General features: G+C 36.9%; 1 protein-coding gene and 1 long non-coding RNA gene across 2 annotated transcripts in view; both read right to left on the minus strand.

Annotated features, from left to right (window-relative positions):
• The window catches only part of PRKN (parkin RBR E3 ubiquitin protein ligase), a 680,335-nt gene that overhangs the window by 310,285 nt on the left and 344,389 nt on the right, over positions 1–25,661 (minus strand). The window lies entirely within an intron of this gene.
• Positions 3,528–23,697, minus strand: LOC120751008 (uncharacterized). The gene is made up of 4 exons (XR_005700232.1): positions 23,618–23,697; positions 16,227–16,374; positions 15,771–15,830; positions 3,528–3,618 (listed from the first exon to the last, which is right to left on the minus strand). It is a non-coding gene; the product is annotated as an uncharacterized LOC120751008 (long non-coding RNA).

Raw genomic sequence — 25,661 nt, forward strand, 5'->3', positions numbered from 1 at the left:
CATCTATTCCAAACTTAACAAATATATGCATAGTCTGAGATCACTAGCTCTGAAGTCAGGCATGCAATCCTCTGACTCTTCTATCATTCCATTACTGCTTCCTTTTCATTGATTCCACTTTGGGGATGGCACCTCTCTCTTCTTAAAAGCCATTCCATAGTCACAAACCAGAATCAAAAAATATCTTCTCCCAAATCAACTGCTTCAGTTATGAATGAACTGTTGTCAGTTCTTCCACTAACAGTGCACAAGGGCCAATTATCTTTTGAGCATTTCAGATCTGCCTTCTCTTTCCCTTGGTCTGGTTCTTAAGCCCTTTGTGACTGAATTTTTGGGTGAGCAGTAAGAACAACTGTGTAACGCTAATACCTGCTCTGATGTTCTTCAGTGAGTTTCAAAGTACAGAAGTGCCCCAGTACAATAGGTACCACAGCGACAGAACAAACAAACCTGTTCCTGCTGTGTCCTGTCAGAGACTCTTGGCTGAATGCTGACTGCTGGCCACCAACCAGCACAACACATTTGTTCTGCTGAGTCCTTTACATCTCCTATGAGTAGCATGGTGCTCATAAGAGAGAAGAGCTTCATAAAATCCAGTGTGAAACATGAGAAAGCACCACCAGTGTGTATGGTTCCCTCAGAGATCATACAGGGAAAAACAAAAAAGCAGCTCTAGAGAGAAAACAAAGTGGAGCTGAAGGCTGATACAGGCACATTTGGCCACATACCAGAACTACAGATTTTGTCCAGCAGAGCAGTAGTCCTCCTAAAAACTTGTAAGAAAGTAAAACTCATAACTGTGTTATTGAAAAAACCCAAACCCCTACCTGTTTCAAAGAAACTTGTTTTCTACAATCTTATTCCCAGAAATTGATAAGCTATGCTTTGAGATTTCTGTGATGAAGACTGAAAAGAAAAATGGGAACTTTTAGACGGATGTAATCTACCTTGACTTCAGAAAGGCTTTTCACACTTTCTCCCATAATATCCTTGTAGGTAATCACAGGAAATGTGTATTGGGTGAATGGAGAGTGAGGCGGACCAAGAACTGGCTGAATGGCAGAGCTCAGAGGGCTGTGATGAGTGGAGCAGAATCCAGTTAGAGACCTGTAGTCAGTGGTGTTTCCCCAGGGATCAATACTGGGTCCAGTCTTATTCAACTTGTTTGTCAGCAGCCTGGATGAAGGGATAGGAAGCACCCTAAACAAGTTTGGTGATGAACCAAAATTGGGGGGAATGCCTGATCCACCTGAAGGCTCTGCTGCCATTCCATGGGACCTTGATAGGCTGGAGAGCTGGACAGAGAAAAACCTAATGAGGTTCAACAAGGACAAGTGCAGGTCCTGCACCTGGGGAGGAATAGCCCCAAGCACCAGCACAGGCTGGGGACTGACCTAGAGAGCAGCTCTGCTGAGGAGGATGTGGGATGACAGGTGGATGACCAGTCATTGGCAAGCTGACCATGAGCCAGAAGTGTCTTTGAGGCCAGGAGGGCCGATGAGATCCTGGGGTGCATCGGGAACGGCGTTGTCAGCAGGTTGAGGGAGGTGATCCTCCCCCTCTACTCAGCCCTGGTGAGGCCACGTCTGTAATATTGTGTCCAGTTCTGGGCTCCTCAATACAAGAAAGACAAGGAGCTACCAATGAGGGTCCAGTGGAAGCCCACAAAGATGATGAGGAGTCTGGAGCATCTCTGTCCTGAGAATGGACTGCAGGAGCTGAGCCTGTTTAGAGAAGACTGAGAGACTTCAGACATCATCAGTACATATAAGTATCTCAAAGGTGGATGCCCAGAGGATGGTGTCTGACTCTCTTGTGTGGTGCCACCTGCTCTAGGTGACCCTGTTTTGGCAGGGGTGTTGGGCTGGATGATCTCCAGAAGTCCCTTCCAATCCAGACTGTCCTGTGATTCTGTGAAATGCACAAAACCTGGCAAAACTTACAGTTCTGTATTACCTGTATGCATTGTTTGTAAGGCAAGTTGCAAAAAGTAACAAGAGTGAAGTTTTATGCATAGCACAGCAGGAATCAAGAACTGTGTTTCTATAGGACAGACAATGATAGATTTTAAAAAATATATGCAGAAGTAATTAGCACATTAAAAATATGTTATTTTAGTATTCCACAAAAATGAAGACCAACATCCAAAATTTTAAATATTATTAACTGCATACATTTAAAGCCAAAAATCTTTCAATCAAAAATATGTTAGAAGTAATAATTTTCCAAGTCATCAAGGCTAAGGTCCCATTCTTGCATAAGTATTCATTCACTTGTTGGGTTTTTTTCCAGCAGAATTCCAAAACAGATTAGACTTCAGTGTCGTGGTTTGCTTGTTTCATTTGAGACATTACTGAATGTCTTCCTAACAATGATCTGCTTTCTGTGGTGAAATAAAGTTAATGGAGAACTGATGTGCACTTTTTCTTTTACAGAATAGCCTACAAAGCAGTAAGGATTAGGAAGAACTTAAATTATTGTATTTCCTTCAGCACGTTACTAGAAAATAAACTCTACATGAGTATATGTCTCTAAAGGAGACAAAATGTGCAGCTACTGAACTCACAGATCCAAAGCAAAATACAACCCACTAAGGTTCTGTCTTTATTTTCTCAATAGCCTACAACGTCTTGAAAGGAGCTGCACCACAGTTTCTTGTCACCTCAACGGCTAGACTTAATTATTTAAATTTTCAGATGCTGTGGCCGTCTATAAAAGAAGGCATGTAGGATGATAATAAAGCCTAAGGATTGAATTCCTCAAATCTGTCTCAAGGAAACCTTGCTTTTATGAGCTATTCTTCCAGAAAGGAAATTTGTCATTGTTAAATTCCCTTTCATTAGCCAAAACACGCTATCTCACCACATAATGAATGATACATTTTTATTCCCTATTATTTTTATTCTGTTATTTTACTCCCTGCTTTATCATGGGGACTTGATCTTTTCCTTATTAAATCAGTGGAAGAATACCTGTTGAACTGAATGGATGTGAGAGTGAGCAGCCCTGCCTCCAATGTAAGAATTAATTCTCATTTACCACTCACAGGGAAGCCCCTTACAACGTGCTGTATGATCACAGAGAGGAAAATCATTGCCTCAGTGAAGGCAGCAAAGACAAAATTTTTCTGTGATGTGCCATTCAAAAAGCTGCACATGAAATGAACACAACAAATTCTAAGAACAGTGCACATATTTTCTGGTGATTCAATGTCCTTTTGAGCTTTTGCCTGAGAGGAAATCCTGGTGGCACTCTTACAATTTCTGAAGGGGCTATCCCCTGCAATACAGAATTTTTAGAGAGCTCAGAAAAGAAAATATAACTGGATTTCTTCCCTGCATCCTCCCACTGACCTACAGCCTGTGTCTAGGCTCATACATGTAACCCTACAGTATGATTACATGCCACTATACCACAGAAGGAACATTCCTATTGCATGTAGGAAAGTTGTCCTGTGGAGTCATACAGATTAGGATTCAAAAAGGAGTTACAAGGCAGCAGTGAGGTCTTTTCCCTTGCAGTAAGAAGTACAGAGGTTTCTCCCAGTGAACGGGTTCACAGTTTCAGTTTTAGATGTGGTAATATTTGTTTCTATCCAATCCCAATCACATCTGCTGACTAGAGAGACAAAAATCACTGTTAGTACAAGAAAATCACCAGGATCACCAGAGAATGCAATTGTTTCTTGGTGTTAGTTATCTGTCAGCTGTTCTGTCCCTATCAAAATTAATTAATCCAATCAAGAAAGGGAAGCAAAATGTAAGCAAGCCAAATGGAATAGTCAAAGTCAGTGGATCTGCAAGCATACTGAAGGGCTTGGGTCTGTTTGGATTAGACAACTGCATCAGTCCATGGTCAAACTGAATATTTTTAGTGGTATTTTAGAAACACATATACATTTCAGACACAAACAGAATCCCTAAAGACACAACAGGAAATGCAACCGACCAGGTATTTCACTTCCTACACTGGGATAGTACTTCAGTGACAAAGTATTAAAAATACATATTTTAATACATTTCACATATGTTGACATGTGAAATACACATGTAACATGGCTGTTCCTGTCACATGAGAACGAAATTAATTTCTATTTTTGAGAGAGGTTGTCACTCTAAGAATTTCAAAGGGAATGATTTTTCAGGGGAGGATTTACAATTCAAAAAGTTGATTGGTCTAAAGATTGTGAATTAAATCTCTGACAGCACTGGAATGCTTTTCATTTATGTGTTGAGCAGTTTACCACAAAGGGAATCAGAATACAAGTTCTCCTTCCTTCATCTGCATCTGACATCTAGTTTACGTATCTTCTACAATAAAACTGGTGTTGGTAGGTGATAATACCAATTTATGAGACACAAGTCATTCAGAGATGATGAGCATTCTTAACACAGGCCTGTTATGACAAGGCAGATTTTGGGTGAATGCAGTTAAAATAATGAAATACTGCCTATTGTAGGTAGTAATCAAAATGGAAAAGCTTTATCTGAGATGTCTAATATTGAAGAAGTCAATCAGATGAAAGATTTAGTGATATGAGACACTGAACAGGTAAAACCTGTATGGGGGTATGAAACCATTGAAAAGAATGAGTGATGCTCTTGGCTGAAGTATTTTGCAATCTTTGTTCAGAAAACTACTGCCTTAATCTGTACAGAATAACCATACTAAGAGAGTAGATATGCTTAGCAGCTCTAATTGAGGTGGAATAGCCTGCATACTTGTCCCAGATGACTAGCTATGAGTGAACTACATTTAGATTCAGAAAAATCTGAATATATTTTAAAGCTTTTGAAACTAAATACGTACAAACTAGATAAAGCTCTCCAGAATTTCTTGCAATGTATTGTGATATTGTGTTCATATGCAAGTTTAGGGTGAAGTGTTATCTTAAAAATTGTGGGGTTTTTAGTCATAATTTATTCTCAATTTCCATTTTTGGCAGCTTGAAATTCACTGAGTTCACTGAGGCAAACATAAAGTGCCCAGCTTTCATTAGTAACTCCATGACTCTTAAAATGCATGTAAAAAAAGAAAGCGTAAAGCACTATCATTATGTTGTGCAGCTAAACAGCTGTTCAGCTTTTTCTCCTACACTGACTTTTCTATTTCTAGATGAGTGCCAAATGCCATTGCAAGAGTTCATGGAAGATGGAGGCTTATTTACGCTTTCCTGGAGACAGCATTTTTGATTTCCCCTTTTTTTTTTGCAATTTTCTGTATTTTTTTCTAAGATAAACACCACCAAAACCACTAACACACCTTTGCTTTTAGTTTTTTTTTAAAAAGGAGATCTCAATATTAAGGCTGGTATCAGCAGTACCAGGTCTTCTGCTTAACAAATTAACCCAACAGAACTTCACTAATGCCTTCCGTTTAAGAAGTTAAATAAAAAAGGTAGCAAAACCCCCTACTTCAAACAGAACCCGAAGTCCAGATGTCAACTAAGCAACAGAGAAGTCTAATACTTTCATCCAGATCAAATATGCCAAATATATTGGTATGATTTTCACTGTAAGCAACAGTCAGTTTTGCTACCACAACACACAACTTTTATTTTCCAGAAAAGCATTCATTGGCTTCACAATCACACTGATTCCTCCATGATGGACCACAGCCCCTTGTCCTAGTGATATAAAACGTGCAAGAATGACACTGCTAAATCAACAGAGAACAGCAGGGATATTAGACAAACTTCCTGCTGCCACAAGGCTTTGCATCAGCATTCTTTAATAAAATACTTTGGATCCTTCATTTTTAATGAGAATAAAAATACCAACAATAGTCGCTTTAAACTTTTTGAAAACTGAAATTATTTTTTAAAGGATTTTGACTGAAAAAAACTGTGGTCAGCCAACTTTAAGATTTCTTATTTTCCAGTTTTGGAGTGCTTGACTTTTCTACCCTCATAGTCTTTTGATTAAAACAAGAAGACAATCTATATAGCACCTCATAAATTGTGAGGCATCTCAGGATATTCTTTTTGAGATAGGGTTCAATTACAGTCATTTGCACAAATATGTGATTTACCTCCCTAATTTTCTGAAATTATATACATATATACACATGTATAATACTATAATTAGATTGAATTCTAAAATTTTATAGGGCAATGACTTCATTGTACAGTAGTTGTAGTCCTGGGGCAGCTACAGAACAGCTGTAGTCAAGCACTGAAAGACAGAAAGACCTACTTTGCCACTCAAGTGAAGCTGCTGATCATTATTGAGACATTCAGAAATCTGCAGCTGTTGAGGCCGTATTTGTGTTAAGTCTGCTTCCAACAGGGATGACAGGTGAGAAAGATCTGGAAGATGACAAGAATTGCCAAGGTCAGTCCTCACATGAAGGGATGCAGCAAGTCCCAGAACTACATCTGCTGGAAACAGCAGCCACTGAGAATGGCTGCTATAGTTTCTACCCTGGAAATGAATGGGGCTAGAGCAGCCAGTACTAATACTGGCATAACCCTGGGAATGCAACAGCCACCCAGAAGAAAGGGCAGACCTGGCAGGTATTAAAATAATTTGCTTCTTAAAGTGTCGCCTGCCATAACAAAACACCTTTCCCCATCATTATTTTTAAACAGCTTCAACCCATTTATCCTGCCTTTCAAATGCATATCTATCTGCATTTGATTTTAATTCTCCACATGAATCCAACCACTGTTTCTGAAAGTGTGTCCTACTCTTTTCTGCCAGATCTCAGGAGGAAGCTAAACATGTGACAATGAGAAAAATGTTTGTCTGCAGCAACAGGTAGATACTCTTTATCTGAAGAGCAGCAAGCACTATGAAGAGGAATTGTGACAGATTCTTGCCTTTGCTAATAAAATATTAATTTTAATTGGCAACAAATTAGGCTAATCTTCTCCAAATTGAAGTCCATTTTGCCCATGACAGTAACTGGTAAGGGATCTTCCTGTCTTTACCTTGACCTATGAACTTTCTTCCTCCTGCTCTTCCTTTATAGCAGAGAGGGAATAAGCAAGCAGCTGGGTGGGACCGTGGCTTTTAGCCAAGCCTAGCCCACCACAGTGGGATATCTACAGGTAAGACTTTGCTTTACTCTTAGTATGTCCCTGTTGTATGCCAGGGAGTTACTCACTCTTTACAGACTTGGGAGAACTAGCACCCCTACATTTTAATATGTCTTTTTCTTTGTTCTCTCTCTTATTATAACCATCTTAGTGTTTTTCTGAAGATCATAGCATATAAAAGCTAAGTACCTTTTTTGTTCCACAGCTTAAACCTTTCTCCTCATTCTAGGTTGCTTTCTGCCTTAAGTCCATTCCTTAGCTTGTGACCACAAGTTTGGACAAGAAATCAAACAGCAGATCAGCTTGACCACATATCAGGAAATCAAACAAAAATAATTTTATGGAACAGAAATCTCATTACACTCCCAGCCCAGACTCATTTGGGAACTATGGTGGTTACAATTTAGTGTAATAAATAAAGCTCCATTTTTTATTTTTTTTTTTTTAATTCATGCTGTTTTTAAAAGGGATGATAAAGGAATTTTCATAGCTACCCTACACTCAGACACATTGAACTCATTGCTGAGAAAAGGCAGCAGCTGCCACTCCAATGCTGCATCAGTCCATATACAGATGAACAACAGCAGTGCATTCACTTTCTCTGCTATTTTTCCTTTGTTGACAACATCACAACTGTGGTCCTGAAAGCCCCAAAGGAATACTAGGAGCTGCTTCAGCTGCTGAAAAGAATTTTTTTTTCTTTATTTATTGAAAGATTACTTGTGTTAAAAGAGCCAAGCGCAAAGGGACCGGGATGTATTGCCACTTGCTCTTTACCCCCAGCTATCTCCTATCGTTCAGTGTGTACAGTCTGAAAAAACAGGCATAAAAACAATCTCAGAAGTGGCAAAGACAAGATCAGACATCATAATGCTAGGAAAAAGGTCTTCCCATGCAGACTGAAAGAGATGCTAAAGATCTCTAGTAACAGAAAAGTCTGAAAAGTCTCAATTGGCCTTTCTTTTTTCTACCCTAACCTTATCTTCCACTAGCAATGCATTGGTTCAGTGCAGTGCCCTGCATTCCAGAAGAATATCCAAGATATCACATTGCCAGTTGTGCCACACTGTCATGGCTGTGACACATATTTAGCCATAAGAACTACAATTATAAAAAGTATGTATGCTTCGCAATACAGGTCAATATAAAATAATTTTTGTTCTAGTGTTTAAATAATAATAATATACTAATATCCTTGAAGAAAAAAAAACCCTATAGTACAGACCTTTATATTTTAATTTAGGTTGCAATATCAGCCTTATTAATGCCACTTTATTTATCCTAATAAGTTCCTAATTCAGTAAGCAGTTAAGATTTCATGGATGATTGTTATAATTTCTCTGCACTTTTAAAGAGTTTACACAGAGGCGCTAAGAACATTATATGGTAAGTCTGTAGGCTAAATAGATAGTAGCAGTAACCAAATTATTTTTAGAGATCTGTTAAAGGATAGTTTAATATTTACTACTGATTTAAAAAATGTTATATTTAATTTTAAAGTGTTCTCAAAATTTAGCTTTCAAGATTATTTTAGTCTGTGATAGATATATTGGAAGTTAATTAATACATTAAAATTACATTAACATGCAATCTTTTTTTTCACAGCGCGGCAGACAAACTATTGTTTCTTCTACAGGATTAATTATTTTTAAAAGTATCTTTTTAATTTTTATTTTTATTTATCTCTTGAATTTTGCTTGATATGAGGGGTGAATAATGAAACTTAATCTGCTCTTTGCACATTGCTGCTGAAGAAGCTGAACAGATGTTCCGTTGAAACACACAAAATAGACCAGATACAGATACTAAAGATGCTTTTTGGGAAAATGACTTAAAAACTGTCATGCTAGCAAACGCATAAAGATGGCTGTTCCCAGAGTTTGATCTAATCACATGAAGAATTCAAAGCCAATTTATGACAAAACACAAAAAATAGAAAGGGGAATTTTTTTAAAATAAAATTTTATAAACAATGCTCACTGATATCTTGCACTGTAAGCAATACATTCCCCTGGAGAACATAAGTGCTAAGTGCCCACCTGGGAATACAGCCTTTTTGCTGTGGAAGAATGCACTTTCCTCATATGAATACCACCTATATCGGCATGGTGAAAAAATCAGCTAATTTGATTTCAAATCAACTTTTTTTAGATCCATTCAATGGATATGGAGGGGAAAAAAAAAAAAGGAAACATCCCATATTGAGAATAATCTCTTGCTTTTGGTCTGTGTGTGGTTACACTGGCCGACATTTTACAATTATGAAGGAGACCTTTACACACCATTTCAAATGGACAGTTTTTTGGGGTTTTTTATACTATTCTGTCTACTGATATGCTATTACAGAAGTACCACAGACTATATAACACACTTTTGTGTAGCTGTAGCCCTAACTTTGATCAGAAATGTCTTCTCACAATCTGTAAGGCACTTACATTCACAACAGACTGTCATTGCTATCCTGCTTATGGGGACCTCCAGCTCAGACAAGACAGTGAAAGATTTTGAAGGTCACAGAAGAAGTCCGTGACAGAGAGAGGACATGAGTGCAAGTATGCAAACGTATCCAGATCTAGATTGGACACTGGGGTATCATCTTTTCCTTAACTCTTGCTGACATTGTTTACAACCCTGTGGCAGTAGGCCACAGATGGGCTTTAGGTCACACAGACATTTGTGATAAAGAGAGGGGTTAAAGTAATAGATCTGCACTTCCAAGTTCAGAAAATCATCCTTTCTCAGTAAATGTTAAAAAAACCTGTTCATATTGCATAGGTTTATTCTGATAGCATGCATATAAAAGGAATAATTTTGAAAAAAGAAAAGGATCCTAATTTCAAATGATTAGGGATTAGAGTCCTTCCAAATTCAGTTTAGTTTTATCCATCTCCTCTCTCTAGATTTTTGTGCTTTGTCCCTACCCTTAACCTATACCCCAGAGAATGAGTAAACTGCTGCCAGCAGTGCCAATAACATTCAATAGTTTGTGTTCCTTTACTCTTTACCCAGGCTGAAGTAACCACATTTGGTATGCATTCCACCCTGCAGCATTCCGGAAACCTGCAGTTTGAACCCGTTTTTCAATTTAGCAGTAATGCACTCCGAACAGTAATATGTTACAGAGCCAGCTGGTCTTCCTCAGCCTTTTACCCTCTTTTAATCTTTTAGTGTTCCATGGACACCTCATCTACTCTGGGCTGCTGTAACCTTCCATCATGTATCATATTTGTTATACTCTTTTACATAGCCTTAACCTTCCTACTGTGAAAGGCAAAGGCACTGGTAATAGCATTAAAAACCAAAGTTATCTGTCAATTAGTTGAGATTTGAAATAAATACGCCAGTAAAAGAATGTGAACCATCCTTCGTATGTATTTAAAAAACAAAATCAAAGATAAACAAACCTAACCAGTTTATATTTTTAGCTGCCTGTTAAAGAATTTCATTCATAAGCACATGTATAATATGCATATGTATATGCAAGTATACATCCATCTATTTGCATATACTATGCATCCACACACCTGCACAGATGTGCAAATGCACATGCACTTGTTCACACACACATGTACTCTGTTCATATACGCAGTCACAGAAGAGGAAAACTTGTTTTTTACAGAATGATTTGGCTATTAGCACAGCAAGAAATTCACAATAACAATAGAGAGGGGAAAGCAAACAGTTTAGAAATTTAGACAAACTGGCCTCAAACTGTAGAAACAATACCAACTAACTTTGCAGTTAATCAATGTAACTCAGAGAAAAATGTGGTAAAGTACTTAAGTTGATATGCATTAAAAGTCTCAAACTTCTCAGATTTTGGGACACAGGAAATTGTCAGGCTTCATTCTATAAAGTGTCTTTGCTGTTCTTTTGGTCTAGCAAAGATGGAGTGTCATACAGATTTCTCTACACACATTAAATTTTTTAGGAACAGTGGATACGATATTAGCAGTGGTTATATATCTGGTTTTACTTAGTAGCATACTTTTAATACAGTTGTCCTGACTCTTCAGCGATGTGTCTCAAGGAAAGGATTTCCAAAGAAAGAAGTATTTGTACTGTTGTACTGAACTAAGTATATTAATTCTACTGCAAGGTAGTACGGTTAGACTGCAGCAAAGAAGGCACAAAATTTGACCTTGTGTAGGCTTGTTTGTGATTTGCTGGAGAAAAAAAATTATAAATAAAAACAGATGTTTAAACTTTTTTTTTAAATTCAATTTTCTAGAGATCAATATCAATCAGGAATACTTAGCAAATATAATTTACATCTTTGAAATTCAGAGCGTGGTCCTTTTTCTCCTCAGAATTAAAATCAAACCTCACTTGCAGCTTTTATGTTATTACTGTTCGAAGCAACTTGTGAGGACTCGAGAAACACAATGAGCATATATGAACTGATGGGAAAGTATGTCTGTTCAGCATCTACTTAATTGGCAAAAAAGTGACCAGAACATCATCCATTAATGAAGAATCAGGTAATGCTATTTATACATCCAGCATTGCTAGTTTATACTCTTAGACAAAGTTGTCAATCCTTCAGATTTAGAGTACAAACACGATCAGAGGTACATGTTCAATAGAACAGTTTTAAGCCTGAAAATCTTATGTATAAAATTTAATATTCTAATATACACTCTGGAGTCTCAGAGATGAGCCTACATAGTATATTTTTGAATTAAATTCTAGCAGTAAAACCCATGCAATTTGTGTCCTAATAACGTCTCTCTCTATTTCTTCTTTTAGCCTGACATCTGGTATCACAGCAGACATCTGCCACCTGCAAGGTCAGGAAAATGCAGATATCTCAACGTTTACTGACTATAGCATTATTGGAAAGATTTTTATATAGGCAGGGCAGCTTCTATTTCCTCACAAGTGTCTCCCATATAATATACAAAATAATACAAATTATACAAAATAATAACCGTGAAGAAGGCAATCCTAAAAAGGTACAAAACTGGAAACAAGCATTAAAATTATGCTTTTGGTTAATGAAAGAAACAATTATAGCCCACCCTCATGTAACCCTCAACATGTAAGTCAGAAAGTTCTCATAAAGCCAGACATAAGTTCCTAGTTTGTCATTTTGCCATGGTATGCACCCAACCTCTGTGTCAAGCAGAGATCCTATCAGCCTAAAGCCTCACATGCAACTTCAACTCCCCATCTTGTAACAAAGCACAACATAACTGTGCTACCAGCTCTCAAAAACCCCAACAAACTCACACACTGCTGAGCAAAGAGGCTTCTGGGTTCATTAGCTTAAAAAGTCATTTTTTTATTTTCCTAACTTATCCTGAAGACATGTCTCAGTCTTATCCACCATGGTTACTGGAAAAGCATATATCCACCTGCAATCCTGACAGATTGGAAGAAGAATATTTTAGATACTAATGAGTAGAAAGTCATGTCCAAGAGAACTTCCCTGACCTTGTGCTGGCATTTAAAACTCTTCAGCTGTGGGCCACCAGAGAAGCCAGATCCACTGAAGCAGCAGATACAGGAACAATCACTATAATGGGGTAGGCAGCCAAGCCTAACCTGGCACGCTCACTGATGAAGAGCTGATATGCTACAGTCACTTAAAGCTTCTTCTCAGAATATTGTTTTCCTTCCTGGTAGTATAGCAAATTCCCTGACCTCCATTTCAATGTGATATGTAGTTCTTTGAAAGATTACAAACAACAGAAATAAGTCCTCTTGTTTTTCTTCTAAAAATGTGTTTTTCTTCCCAATGCAATTCTATAAACATATATTTTTAAAGTGTACTAAAATCCCCTTTCCAACACCAAAGTAATTATTTAACTGGTATAAATTTTTTTTTGTTTTCTCATGCAAAATTGAATTTTAGTTCATATAGTCTCCAAGGGCCAAACTAATCCTGTCAGTAGAGCTTGGCAAAATTATAAGAAGAGTTTGGCCCAAACATTTCTGTCCAAGATACAGCAGCTGGAAGACGTCCAAACACCACAACTTATACCTTATATTATTCTTGAATTGAAATCCTAAAAATCTATTTCTACACAACCAGTTTGACTCTAAATATGTATCTAACATATTACGTATGTAACAATTATGAAAACAGCATCGTCTTTTGAAAAGCAAGTAAGTGTTTATACTCCTGGAATAAAAGGCACTGATGACTAAGTCTTGTGATCATCCTGGCCAAAGCCTGACAAAGGTAATTCAACTACAGAAAATATAGCTGAAGTAAACCTAGTTTCATTTAATGAGTTATTTTGGGTTACATTTCTTTCATTCTCTGTTCTTGCTGCTTGATATTTAGCTGTAGACAGAACTTCTATGCATCCAGATGGACTGAACACCCTTAGATTTTTATTATTTTCTGTTTTTAAATTCATGTTAGTCCTTGCTTGGCCACAAGAGGCATATAAGAAAACAACAGCACAGCTTCTATGTTAATAACATTTGTTATTTGTTAGTTTGAAATAACCAGATGCCACAGTCAGGGAGTTACACTGCTGTTGTAGATAAAATCAAAGGCAGAGGCACAGATGATATTTCTCTTGAGGAGCTAAGTACCAAACTAAAGCGGGATGACAAAAATGAGCATTCTGAAGTTCACCCAGAGCCTGGGTTGGATCTCTTTGCCATCTGCTGCCTGCAGGAGCTGCCCTGCAGCTGCCTGCCAGCACACCACTGTGGGAGCCCCACACTGCACCACGGCAGGAGGAGCTCCTGAATCCGATTGCCAGCAGAAGCAGCGGTGCAGAGAATACTTTTGTCCCGACTCTGTGTTAGCTGGAGAAATTCTCTAGACTACTAGAAATGCCTGAAGATTAGCCTTTTGTTAGCTCAACAAATAATCTCACTGATAAAGGTTGTGAAGAAAGGTAAGTCCTTCGAGAGTAAACAAGATCCTCAAGAGCTCAGCATTTATCAAAAACAAGCTGCTTACTTCAGCATCCCCTTGCACGCCCAAAGCTTTGTATGTGTAGGTTCTGGCTCCTGTTACACCATTTTTCAGCCTACAAAATGGATGCACTATATGCTCATCTGGCATGGTAGTTTGGTTTGTGTCAACTACCACAAAGCGTTTGAAAAAACCAAATACAGTGTAACACAGCGTACTCTTAACTACTAACCCTTGCCATTGCTTACTTTGCAAAAGTAAAAGCAAGCACAAAAGCCTTCTACATCTAGAATACAAACTTTGGACTGGTGATTTGGGATGGTTAAAATTCATCTTTTAAGTGCCAGTGAGGCAAACTGACTTGCCCCACTTGTGCGTGAAAACCCCTGCCATGAAATAGAGGTGTGTGAGTATTTACACCGAAAAAAGCCAATCATTCAGCAGAGACCGCGTCTGGAAAAGTATCTACAGAGGGCATGACTGTGCATCTTCCTATAGCTCAGATAAGCAGTTAGCCAGTTAAGGCCTCTGGAGACTACTCCCAGTCCTGTTGCTAACATATGCTTGTGGAACCAGGATCTAATTTCTCACAGTTTCAATGTTCCAGTCTCTCAGACTTCTACTCTGTGGGAACATGATTGTTTAGGGCAGGATTTCCCCTTGGGGCTGTGTCCTTAATTTATTGCTGCAGGGTTGAGTAATGTACCGATCACAGAATCATTCATGTTTTATTAAAATTAATTTCAAGGGATTGTTGTTTTTAGGAAGCATGTATAGGACTGTTCAAATGCTTTGGCAAAACAATACCGGCAACAAGGAATAATGAAAATGTTTCCTTTTTTCATTCCTTTCACTGCAAGATAAATGAATTCTAGCCTCAGAGCATACCAAGAAAAGGAAAAAAGCAACCAGAAACTCCTGCTATGTCATCCCAGTTCCTCTGCTTTCTCATATCTCTTGCACTGCTTCTTCTGGAAGGAGTCCCCCTTGGCTAACGCGTATCTTTAAGATCTATCTGAATCTGGGTCAGCACAATAAAAATACTGTTTGTGAGACCTGGCTCTCCCTACCAAATGTAGATGGGTTTTCTTTATTCTCATCTCTGATCTTTGTAAGAATATTTCTTTTAAAGTGCCTGTTTTCAGATCTTTTCTAGGCATGCGAAGACAGCAGAAAATAATTGCTTTGTCTGGTAGATAATTTACTGTCTGAGAGTATTTTAAGGTGAAGAGGCAACACCTGCTGTAAAGAGGCCTCATTTGCTAAGTGGTAATTACAGGCTGAAAGCAAAACGGAAAGAAAGAAATGTTGATGGCTTCTTGGAATATTTCAGCCACTTTAAAGTGAGGCTGAACCAGAAATTCCCATTTTACAAGGAAAAGGGAAAAAGGCGGGTGAGGAGAACAGTCCTACTGCAAGAACTAGAAGAGAGCAGTTGCTTTCTGTTGCAGCACTGTGCAGATGCACACAAGACAGAGCTCACATCTCACCAGGTACAAGTGTACACCACCACTATGGGCACTATAAATGCACCAGATGTGGTATCAAGATCGTCTGTATAGCATTTGTCAATGCTGCATTTTCTGAAACCAACTTTTACTGTTATCAACAGCTTTTGCTATAAGGAGAGTAAAACCATTAATTTTGTTATTGTGTCACAAATCAGAGAAAAAGGAATAAAATTAAAGTCCAAAATGACTAATCAGATTTGCTTGACAAGTACTAATTCACTTTGATCTATCCCTCACCATAATTTCATTGGCAGGTAAATCATACATATTTATAAAAGCGGCAGCAGGCTGCTGTTGTTCTGTTTGTAATTTACAGTAACAAAGAATTCATTTAGATTACCATACTTGAAGTCCCAAGGTGACTCTGCCGTGGTTACAGGCCCCCTGCTATGCAGGATACCTAACATAATAAAGAACAAAGGAAAACAATGCTACTCTGAGACCAGGGCTCCTGGGTAATCAATTCAGGTATTTACAGCTGAAACAATAGCTCTGTGCAAATCAGCATCATTACTACAGTTTGCTGATGGAAACCCCAGGGAACTCAGGAAGTGTCTGCCTGCAAAGCAGCTGATTAATCTGAGTTACTTATGTTTTGTTAAAGCATTATTGTTTCCCATCATAATAAACAGTAAATGATTGTTTAAGAAAAGGGCACAAGAGGTGCAACCAAAGGTGCAAAGTACACCTCTCTTCCAGAATTTTGGCTTGCCATATCGGTCACCAAATGCATCTGTAAAAAAAGGAAGCTAGTATCATCAACCTTACCCTTGTGAAGCACCATTATCAGACTCACCTGTTGGTTTTTTGATGCTTGTTTCTAGTCTTACAGACTTTAGAAAAAAATGCAAGCATGGATTCACGGAGAGCAAGTTTAATCCATCTACTGATGCTTACGGTTTTGGCACATAGCTAGGACTGCTTCTCTCCCCATTTTGCTCTTCCTGTTGGAAGAGCAAGGCAAAGAAAAAGCAACTTCATTGGCACTGTCTCCCTTCCAGTTCTTTGCCTCACAAGGGCAAGGTGTCCCACAAAACTACATCTTTCACAGTGGTAATTCTGCATATCCATACATTTCCCTAATATTTTACTAATACAAAGAAAATGGCATTTAGGAACATTTCAGAATACTTCTTCTCTGAACTAGCAATTCATCTTTTAGAGAGGATGAGGCAGGCTGACTTTCCTTGTCTGTCCACAAAAATCCCTGCCATGAAATGGAGAGGTATGACTTTTCACATCAAGTGTGAAAAGTGTCTTGCACTGATGTGGGCTGTTCAGAAAAAAAATGAAGCAGAAATTAGTCCTTCAGTGAGGGATGTTTTCAACACTTCCCAAAATAAAATGCTACCCCAGTTTATTTTAAAGTGTTCCTACCTATAGAAAAATTTGATGGTCTAGTTGATACACCATTGCCCGTGGCACCATCAAAGTGATGGTTGTTTAAACCTGCCTTTGCCTCAGCAAATGAATACTCACTATTCAACTGTTCCCCATGCCTTCTGCAGGCTGCTGCTGAAACATGCAACAGTGCCCAAAAATTTCTGAATTTCATCTCAGCTACAAGTATGTTGGCTTTTACAGTGACACACATCCTGTATCTCAGTCACTAGCTTGTTTACATGAAAAATATCTAAGCAGCTTCTACTATATTTTTTCACAAACATGTCTTCCATATTAGTTGGCTGACTGGTCAAAAGTATGAGACCAAAACAAGAGGAAACACAGAATTGTCACCATAAACTGAAATTTCTGTAATACAGCATTTGCAGCATGGATACATTCTGTCCCAGGAAACAGGACACTAAGGAAGTCAAGGAGACAGTCTGAAAACATCATTGCAAACTGGGAATTCTTTAGCTTTCGAAAGATAATTCCCAAGACCAGTTCATATGGACTTGGTGTCTGATGAACCTCTCTGTATCCTGGATGGAACTGAAAAACAGTGCAAAACGCCTGGAGAGTCATTTCACATCTGAGTAGTCAGGTTCCCTAGTGAGACGCTGAAACATTTTCCCTTATGCTGAGACTCTTCGTGCCATTTTTATGGGATGCCTATAGGCACATGTCCAACAACTTGGACACTGTACTCTTTCTTCAGACCCTGCCAGCAGCAGCAAAGTTCCTTACCCAGGGACATTCTCACTGCACACGACACACCACAGACTGATTATGGACTGAATATGAACTGAAGTGTGATTGTTACATTTCTGGAAGAACACATATCTGAAAAGTATTACAGAAAGGAACAATAAGAGTAATACATCCCTAACAATAATCTAAGATGAAAAAGAAAATGAGATTTATATATTTTTAAGCCTAACAATAGTTTAGCTAGAAATCAATTACTGAAGAAGGTAAGGCACTTAATTTCTGAAACACAAGGGACAGTGGTAACATTTTGGAAGACTGATACTATTGTTTGAGTCCATACTTTGAATGGGGTACTGCTGTGGGATATACAGTAGGAAAAAATGAAAATAGCAAAAGAGACATACATGGTAGCTCTGTCTCTATGTCCATTCTCTACTAAACAAAAAGTGCACAAGTTCAACTCAATCATCTGCAAAATTACAATGGTTATGAAGTCCTTTGTATTTTAATTTTGTAACACTAAGTGAAAGAACTATGCTATTTCGTTTAGTCATACTTCCAACACAAAATTGCCATAGAACCGGGTTTTCGGAATTGCTATCCAGTACCTAGAAGTGCCAACTATTTAGAGAAACAGATTCTTGTAGAAACTTGGAAGCAGTGAAGAACAGAATTCAGTTCAGTTCAGAGAGAACATATGGTAATTTTAAGTATGTTACTAAGTTAATTTTTCAAATGAATGGTCAGTCACTGCAATGAATTTCAAATGAAGACAGGGCAGAAGAAATCTCTCAAAGATGGAAAATTTAAAAAAAAAGAGAGAATGAAGTATCAAAAGTGAAAAGCCAGACTCTGCACAATCTCCAAGAAGATGTTTACTGGAGTAAAGTAAATTATTTTTGCGGCTCTAACAAATGAAATGTGAATAATTTTTTTTTGTTAAAAGTTGTTACCTAGCAGTTGGTCAAGCTTAGCTCCAAATTCAAATGCTACATGCAAAAGCAGATTCACATGGAAATAATTTTCAGGTGCTCAAGGTAAATAGAGCTCCAAACAGTAAATAAACCACAAATGGGATGCAATTCATGATTCCAAGCATTTTACTTTTAGTTCAAATCATACAATGTAAGCTCGCATAAAATGCAGAGAAAGAAGACAACAAAATAAATAGAGAAAAAAGTCTAGTATGACAAGCGATACAGAGAAGTCAATCCAGTCCAGAGAAGAAGAGTAAATGAGAGCTATAAAGAATAAAAAATAACAAAGTATAGTTGAAAAAGATAACATGCCTATTGTTTTGGGACTGAGAATCACCAACTGCAAAATATATCCTTCTACAGGCAACTGGTAGTGGGAAACAACTAAAATACATATTGTTTACTAAGAAACAATTAAGTAAAACGGACTACCAGAAAATTTAGGGTAAAATTGAAAAGAGTTCTTCAAGGTGAAACCTACAAAGATGCAGAATACAAACTTCTTTGAACAGGACACTCTACAGGTCCTGTTCTAAAAAGTCCTTTAATCTAGACAAAACTTCAGGGGCTTTCTTACAGAATACTGGAAAGGTAACCTTGATAAGTTTAACAGTTTTGTTGTTTAGACGTTTTTGTGTGGGATTGTTTTTTTTTTCTTTTTTCCCTTTTCTGAGCACATGTATTTAAACCTCGTATATGTGACATTATGCAAAGCTAAGTTTAGGGCTATAAAAAAAGCACAAAGCAAGAGGCAAAATTCTGTAATTGGCACCAAGCTGGCTGTGATTCTGGTCACTATGGCCCACAGAATGGTCTGTCCAGATAAAACTTAAAGAAGTACACAAATGGTTGCGGGAGATCAACTTACTTTGGTTCTGCTTTTGTGGTGTACCTTGGCAAGCATTACCTTCACTACTGCATTATCACATAGCAATGAGAATTGCAGCTTTATTTTTGATTCAATTATTAGGCATTTAATTTAATAAGCCTTTACTTTCCAAGGTAAATATATCTCTGTTTTGGTATTCGGTTAAAATATGCTTTGTGAATTACTTATTTCACCCTCTTGAAGGGCAAAAGTATTTCAGCAATCTTGATTGTCAAAATATACATGTAGGTCACAAAGCAAGCAAAGCTTAAGCCACAAATCTCTGTTTTCAGAAGTTCCCATGAAATTATCTCTTTACCTAGAAGGCATCATTAAAAGAGATTTAGAAAAACAGAATAAAATAAAATGAAGGGAAAAAAAAAAAATCATTCTGAAGGCAGGAGTTCAGAAGTTGTTAATAACTCACCCGGCACAGAAAATTCATATCATGGCCATTTAAGATTATGACAATAAAGCTATACTCATAAAATCAGCACATAAAATATTCCACTCTATAAAACTTTCTAATTGCTTTGTTTATTTTTTAAACAAATAAACAAAACTGAAGGTTGCCAATCAAATACAAACACACTAGAGCTCTGGGGTGGTTTATAAAAAGGAAAAATTTGCAAATATAAGAAGAAATTAAGTCAGGGCTTTCATGGTAGAATGAGTTGGAGAGGTAGGTACTTGGCAGAGACAAGGAGAACATACTCAAGCATAAGCACACATAAGTTATTCTTCACTGTTAAGGATCTGATAACAGTGAAACTGGCTAAGGAAAATAATGTCACTTGAATTAAAGCTTATGAAGGTCCAAAATTTATTTTTCTTTAGATTGCTCAGTGTTGAATCCATGAAATGTCAATAGTGTATAAAAATATATTGAAAAAAACTTTCCACTATCTTTAAAATTCTTTGTCTTGGAATGCATATGGATGGTGGTGACTGTTTTGTTTTTGTTTGTCTCCTTGTCTGAACTTGTAAGCAATTTTGTCAAAGCTGCCATGGTTTTTCAGACAAATATTTTCTGAATCCTTCCTGGTAAAAACATATCAAAATAGAGAAAAGATCTCTTTTTACAGGAAAAAACCCCAAAACAAACAAACAAACCCAAAAAATCCAAACAAAAACCAAAACCAACAAACAAAACCAAACAAAAAAAAAAACACCCTAAAAACCCAACCCTCCCACCCCCCCGAAAAGACCAAAAAAAACCCCAAAACAAATCAGCCAAAAAACTCTGCACTGGGTCTCAAACTCAGAATCAAAATCCCACCAATGGCAGCAGTTAACATTCTCACTGGAATGTGACACTTAATCCCTAGTCTCATACTGGCAAGAGATCCTTTAAATCTTTTAAATCAAGGGATAAAAACACTTATTTGCAACTTTTTCCATGCATACTTTGATTGGTTTAACAACTTTTGACCAGACATTAATTTTCACCATGAAATAATTCTAACAGTGACAAATCTTATTTGGAAACCTAAAATTTTTCTGGAACCTGAACATATACCATATTCTTGGCTGTGAAACAGCCCCGGCTGGCTGCTTGCCTCTTCAAACAATTCGCAAGCAGCAAGCCACCTATGTTAGCTGATTCAGTTCAGTCTTGACAACTTCATGCTAACCCCACTAGCTGAGCAAAACAGCAAAGTTACATAAATGTAAAAAAGCACATAATGACTGCAACCATACAGATTAACTTCTCACATCTGCAAACTGTTGAAAAACAAGATGTGTTACACAGGAAAATTATAATTTATCAAGGACCCACAGTTAAGAAAAAGTAGACTTCTTCACTTTGCTGTGTTGAAAGTCAAACCTAGAAGGTGGCAAGCAAGCAAGCCTTCCACTATTTCTTTCAGCACATGAGGGAAGCAGCTGGCATAATCAGAGCCAATCTGATAGCACAACATTCTGCAATAAAACGTTTGGGATGTTTAGAGTGTCAGTCAAGCCACAGTGTATGATAACCTATAACACATGCAAAAGGCACTCATCCCACCTCACAATGTTCAATACGTCATCACTGAATAACACAATTTTTACAAATAATATTAAAGTATCTGAAAAACTCTCATACAGGTGCACCCATTTGTGCTCTTCAGAACAGCTCTTTTTGTTGTTGTGGACCAAATATTTTTTTCTCTGTCAGGCAACAAACACTCAAAAAATATTTGTATAGGTCTGAGTCAGCAAAGTCTCCATTAATTTATTTTCCTTTCCACAGGCAGCCATTGCAATTTACACAAACCAGTTACACAAGCAGCCTTTCAGAAATCCAAGGCACAAAGTGTGTCAATATGTACGGAACATTTCACCTACAGGCAACTGAGCCTAGATCAAGTTATTACTTCTCTGTTTCTGCTGTTAGTTAAATAACCATTTTTTCTACAAATCATTGACTTCATGCTTCTTATACTAACTGGAACTGTAACCCCATTCTAATGAAACTTATGAAAAGTATAGCATCATTAAAGTAGCAAAGAAAGTTTAGATATCAAAGAAATGTGATAGTGTATGGAGACCAAGAGGCATTCTTTTTAAAAGAATAATTGAACCAGGAAGGAAGGAAGGACTGAAACTAATTTTTAGTTCCCAAATCAGTTTTGTATTTTAAGCTTCTTTATTACCACTGAAAAGTTAATTCTTCATCTGCCTCAGGTCTTGAAACTCATCCACCTGGAGACAGTTACCCCCACTGAGATTTTGCAAATACCTCCACTTGTGGTATCTGTGTTCATGGCTCTCAAAATTTAGATATTGTGACCTGCCCTTGACAAGACAAGCTACTAGAGTTGAAAAAAATTGTCAGCTGTAACTGGAAAAAAAAAAAAAAGCTAATAAGAATAAGCATTCTTCTGTTGGCATATTTAGCCACTACTCCCTACTATGTTCAAAGTCAAACACATGCTTAAATAACATCCTGTTCTAGAAATTGAGTACTCATAGCTTTGCAGAATCAATCTTTCATTGGCACATGATTATATGCACAGTAGGAAAAGCCATGCTAAAATAAAATAAATAAAATTGCAATGCAATTTAAAAATACAACTGAATGTTAAAACACACCCCTCAATTCTGAAAATAAACCTTTTTACCTGTAGGAAGTATTTCACTCTGATATATGGTAAGCTACAAAATAGATATCAGTAAACACTAAGTGGAAAAAAAAAAAATTAAAGCTAGGTACTTTAATGGAATACTCTGCCCAAGTATCAAAACCTATTACTTAACACTATTACTTAAAATCAAGGTCAATGCAATACTGCTCAATCTGCTTTGTACTGAATTTTAAAAAAAAGTCTTCTTATAGTAAAATTCAACTGCATGACTGTGTACTGCTTGTATAAAACAATTAGAAAACAATTTCCTTTTAAAATAAAAAAGTGAAGTAAAGATGCTTGCTGGTATCAAAAATGAAATCTTGAACATTCTTGGCAGATCTAATGTAAAGCCTTCACATTCTCTTTTTCCTCCCCCTTTCCTTTTTTTCCTTCAACTAAAAAAAAAAAATTTTTTTTGAAGTATCTATTAAACAAAGCAGGGAGAAGGATAGGACAAGGGAAGAAAAGGATTCAAAGGATATTCTCCTGACTTCCTTAGGAGCTTAATACAACCTTATGAATCTTGTAGAAAAAGAAGAAATAACATATTCATACATTTGGAAAAGAACAAACAAACTCAAAAAAAGGAAAGGAACATGAACACGGAGTAATACCATCCTATTTCTTAATCAGCAACTAGAATTCAAAGGAATGCTTACTCTTCTGTAACATATTTTGAAAGGCCAAAAATATTTTTCAACACACTAAGAAAAATAATCACTTTCATCAGAAATATTTTTAACATGTTTTTGTACTAGCGTTAATGCTTTAATCCTTAGATAAATACTATCTGAGCTGCAAATATGCATAATGTATTTTCTAGAAAACAGGAAGCTCAGACACAGTATGATCAAAACCGTAAACATCTCTGAAAACATGGGGTCATTACAAGGCACCAGGATGCTCAGCAAAGTGGATGATAAATCATATAAATACATTTTTCATATGCATACAGATTAGCTCAGATAATCAGAAAAGACAGCAAAGGGTTCAGAAAAGAGCTCTTTCAGCTGAAATTCATTCTCATGACAGGAGACATCTCCAAAACTCTTATTCTTGAAAAAATAAAAACAAAGCTCCCTGAATAGTCACAATTACATCTCCTTCCTGTGATGAAAAGCATTATAAATCTTACCTCACACTGAGAGACTCATTAAAGACATTCCATGACTACTTCTTGGATGTGAGGCTATCACTCAGAAAGTGTAGGATAATTAGATTAGACCAAGCAAAACACATACACCTGCATTTATATCCTGTTGGTTTTGATGGGATTATTGAGAGGCAGCAAGCTAAACACAGGTTTAACTACTTACTTAGATGAGGTCACAGTTTGCTTCTAAATGTTCTGCAAAGCTCAAACCACCACAGAGACCCTATCAACACAATAAGGACACCTCTACGGAAATATTTTATTCTTTGTTATAAACAACACATTTTATTAAATGAAAGATATAAGAAAAGAACAACAACAAAAAAATTCTCAGGTGATTCAATTTCTTTATCCTGGATATGCAAATGCACTACAACCAGAGCAGAAGTTGTCAAGTGGCCAACTATTATTTGTATATTCTCCCCATTTTTTCTAGCTTCAGAAACTGGAGTACCTTAAATTTGAGAGAAAAAAACAAACAAACAAACAAACAAAACCCACAAAAAACCGAACACCAAAACCAAACAAAAAACCCAACCAACAAAAATGTCTCCACATTTGGTGCCTGGATTTTTTTAACAAGGAACACAAAAAGCAGGGGTGCAGGGAATGGTACATTTTATACTTCTGTACCTTGGCACATTACAGATGTTTAAGAGCAGCTACTATTCAACCTTGCCTTCTGTTTTTTATTTTATCACTAGCAAAAATTCTTTTAATGCCTTTTGCTAGTTTAATGACTTACTAAAACAATACCTTACATACCTGTTCATGTAATACAAATTTGATTTTAAAGACACGGAAATTGAGAGCAAGATTGAGAGGGATGTGTTGCCTGCTTTAAATTGTATTTCATTTCTCAATTCTGACTTCCAGAAGGGGGTGTTCCATTAACCAAAACATAATTCAAATACAGATGCAGAGAGTCAGAAAGTCAAAACTACGATAATTTATATGCATCTAATTAATGAATAAATTAATTTCAATACCAGATTTTCACAGCTTGCCAGTGCTACTAAATAACAATAAATGTACTACTCTTTGGAATGTAGCAAATGGCGTATTCTGAAATAGTCCTTCTTACTGTTGAAGGAAATGAGATCTTAAATGCACGGCACTCTACATGCTTTTCACAAGCACCACTTTGTTTTCAGGTTTAGGTAATCATAACTCTAACTTTTCATCTGCTTACTGTGCCAAGATATATGCCAAGTAAAATAAATAAATAAAAGTACCCAAAATATCTGAGTAGCTGCAGAAGACACATAGCACACCAGACATATAGAGCACTTTGTCTTTAAAACATGAAACAGGGGTTGTAATAAGATAATTCATAAAATCTGTGGCACAAAAATTGAATAAAGAGAAAAGTACTATGGATTGCCTCAAGCCAGAATTACCTAATAGCATTAAGAGAGAAAGGAATTACCATTAGAGTCTATGAGATACTCTAAGCACCCCTCAAGGGCCTGTACATGCTTCACTTGCTTTATGTGAAGCCTTGCATCCCTTAGAGTACAATTTTGTTAATCAGTTTTCAAGGTCATAGCTGAATGCAAGAGGGACAAGCTGTGCATCTGTAGGAGATACTTATTTCTGGGAAAAGTCATAGTTCTATTTATGTGAAAATGATCTGCAGTTATGCAGTATATAAGTCTTAACCTGCAAACACTTGTATCATAAAAAAAATACTCAAACCCACAAAATTGTTTGCATAATCAAAGTCTAAAGGGTCAAGGTGAGAGAAGTGTGTTTTTAATTAAAACTAATTTAACAGTTTCATGCATAAATGTGTCCCCACAAAACAATAATGACTATTTTGCCTGAAATTATGGATATCTTTGAAGGGCAAAACAGAAAAAGAGTTATTTCTCAAAATCTCAATGATGACATTCTTTAAAATGCTTTTTTCTCTCTTGTTTTGGTATTTTACTTCAAAAACAAAATTAAATTACAAATGCATTGAACTGAATAAATTACTTTCTGAAGCTGTTTTATATTTATATAACCAGACTGAACCATATTG

Source organism: Hirundo rustica, chromosome 3 (assembly GCF_015227805.2).
Source record: "Hirundo rustica isolate bHirRus1 chromosome 3, bHirRus1.pri.v3, whole genome shotgun sequence".
Classification (NCBI taxonomy): Eukaryota; Metazoa; Chordata; class Aves; order Passeriformes; family Hirundinidae; genus Hirundo; species Hirundo rustica.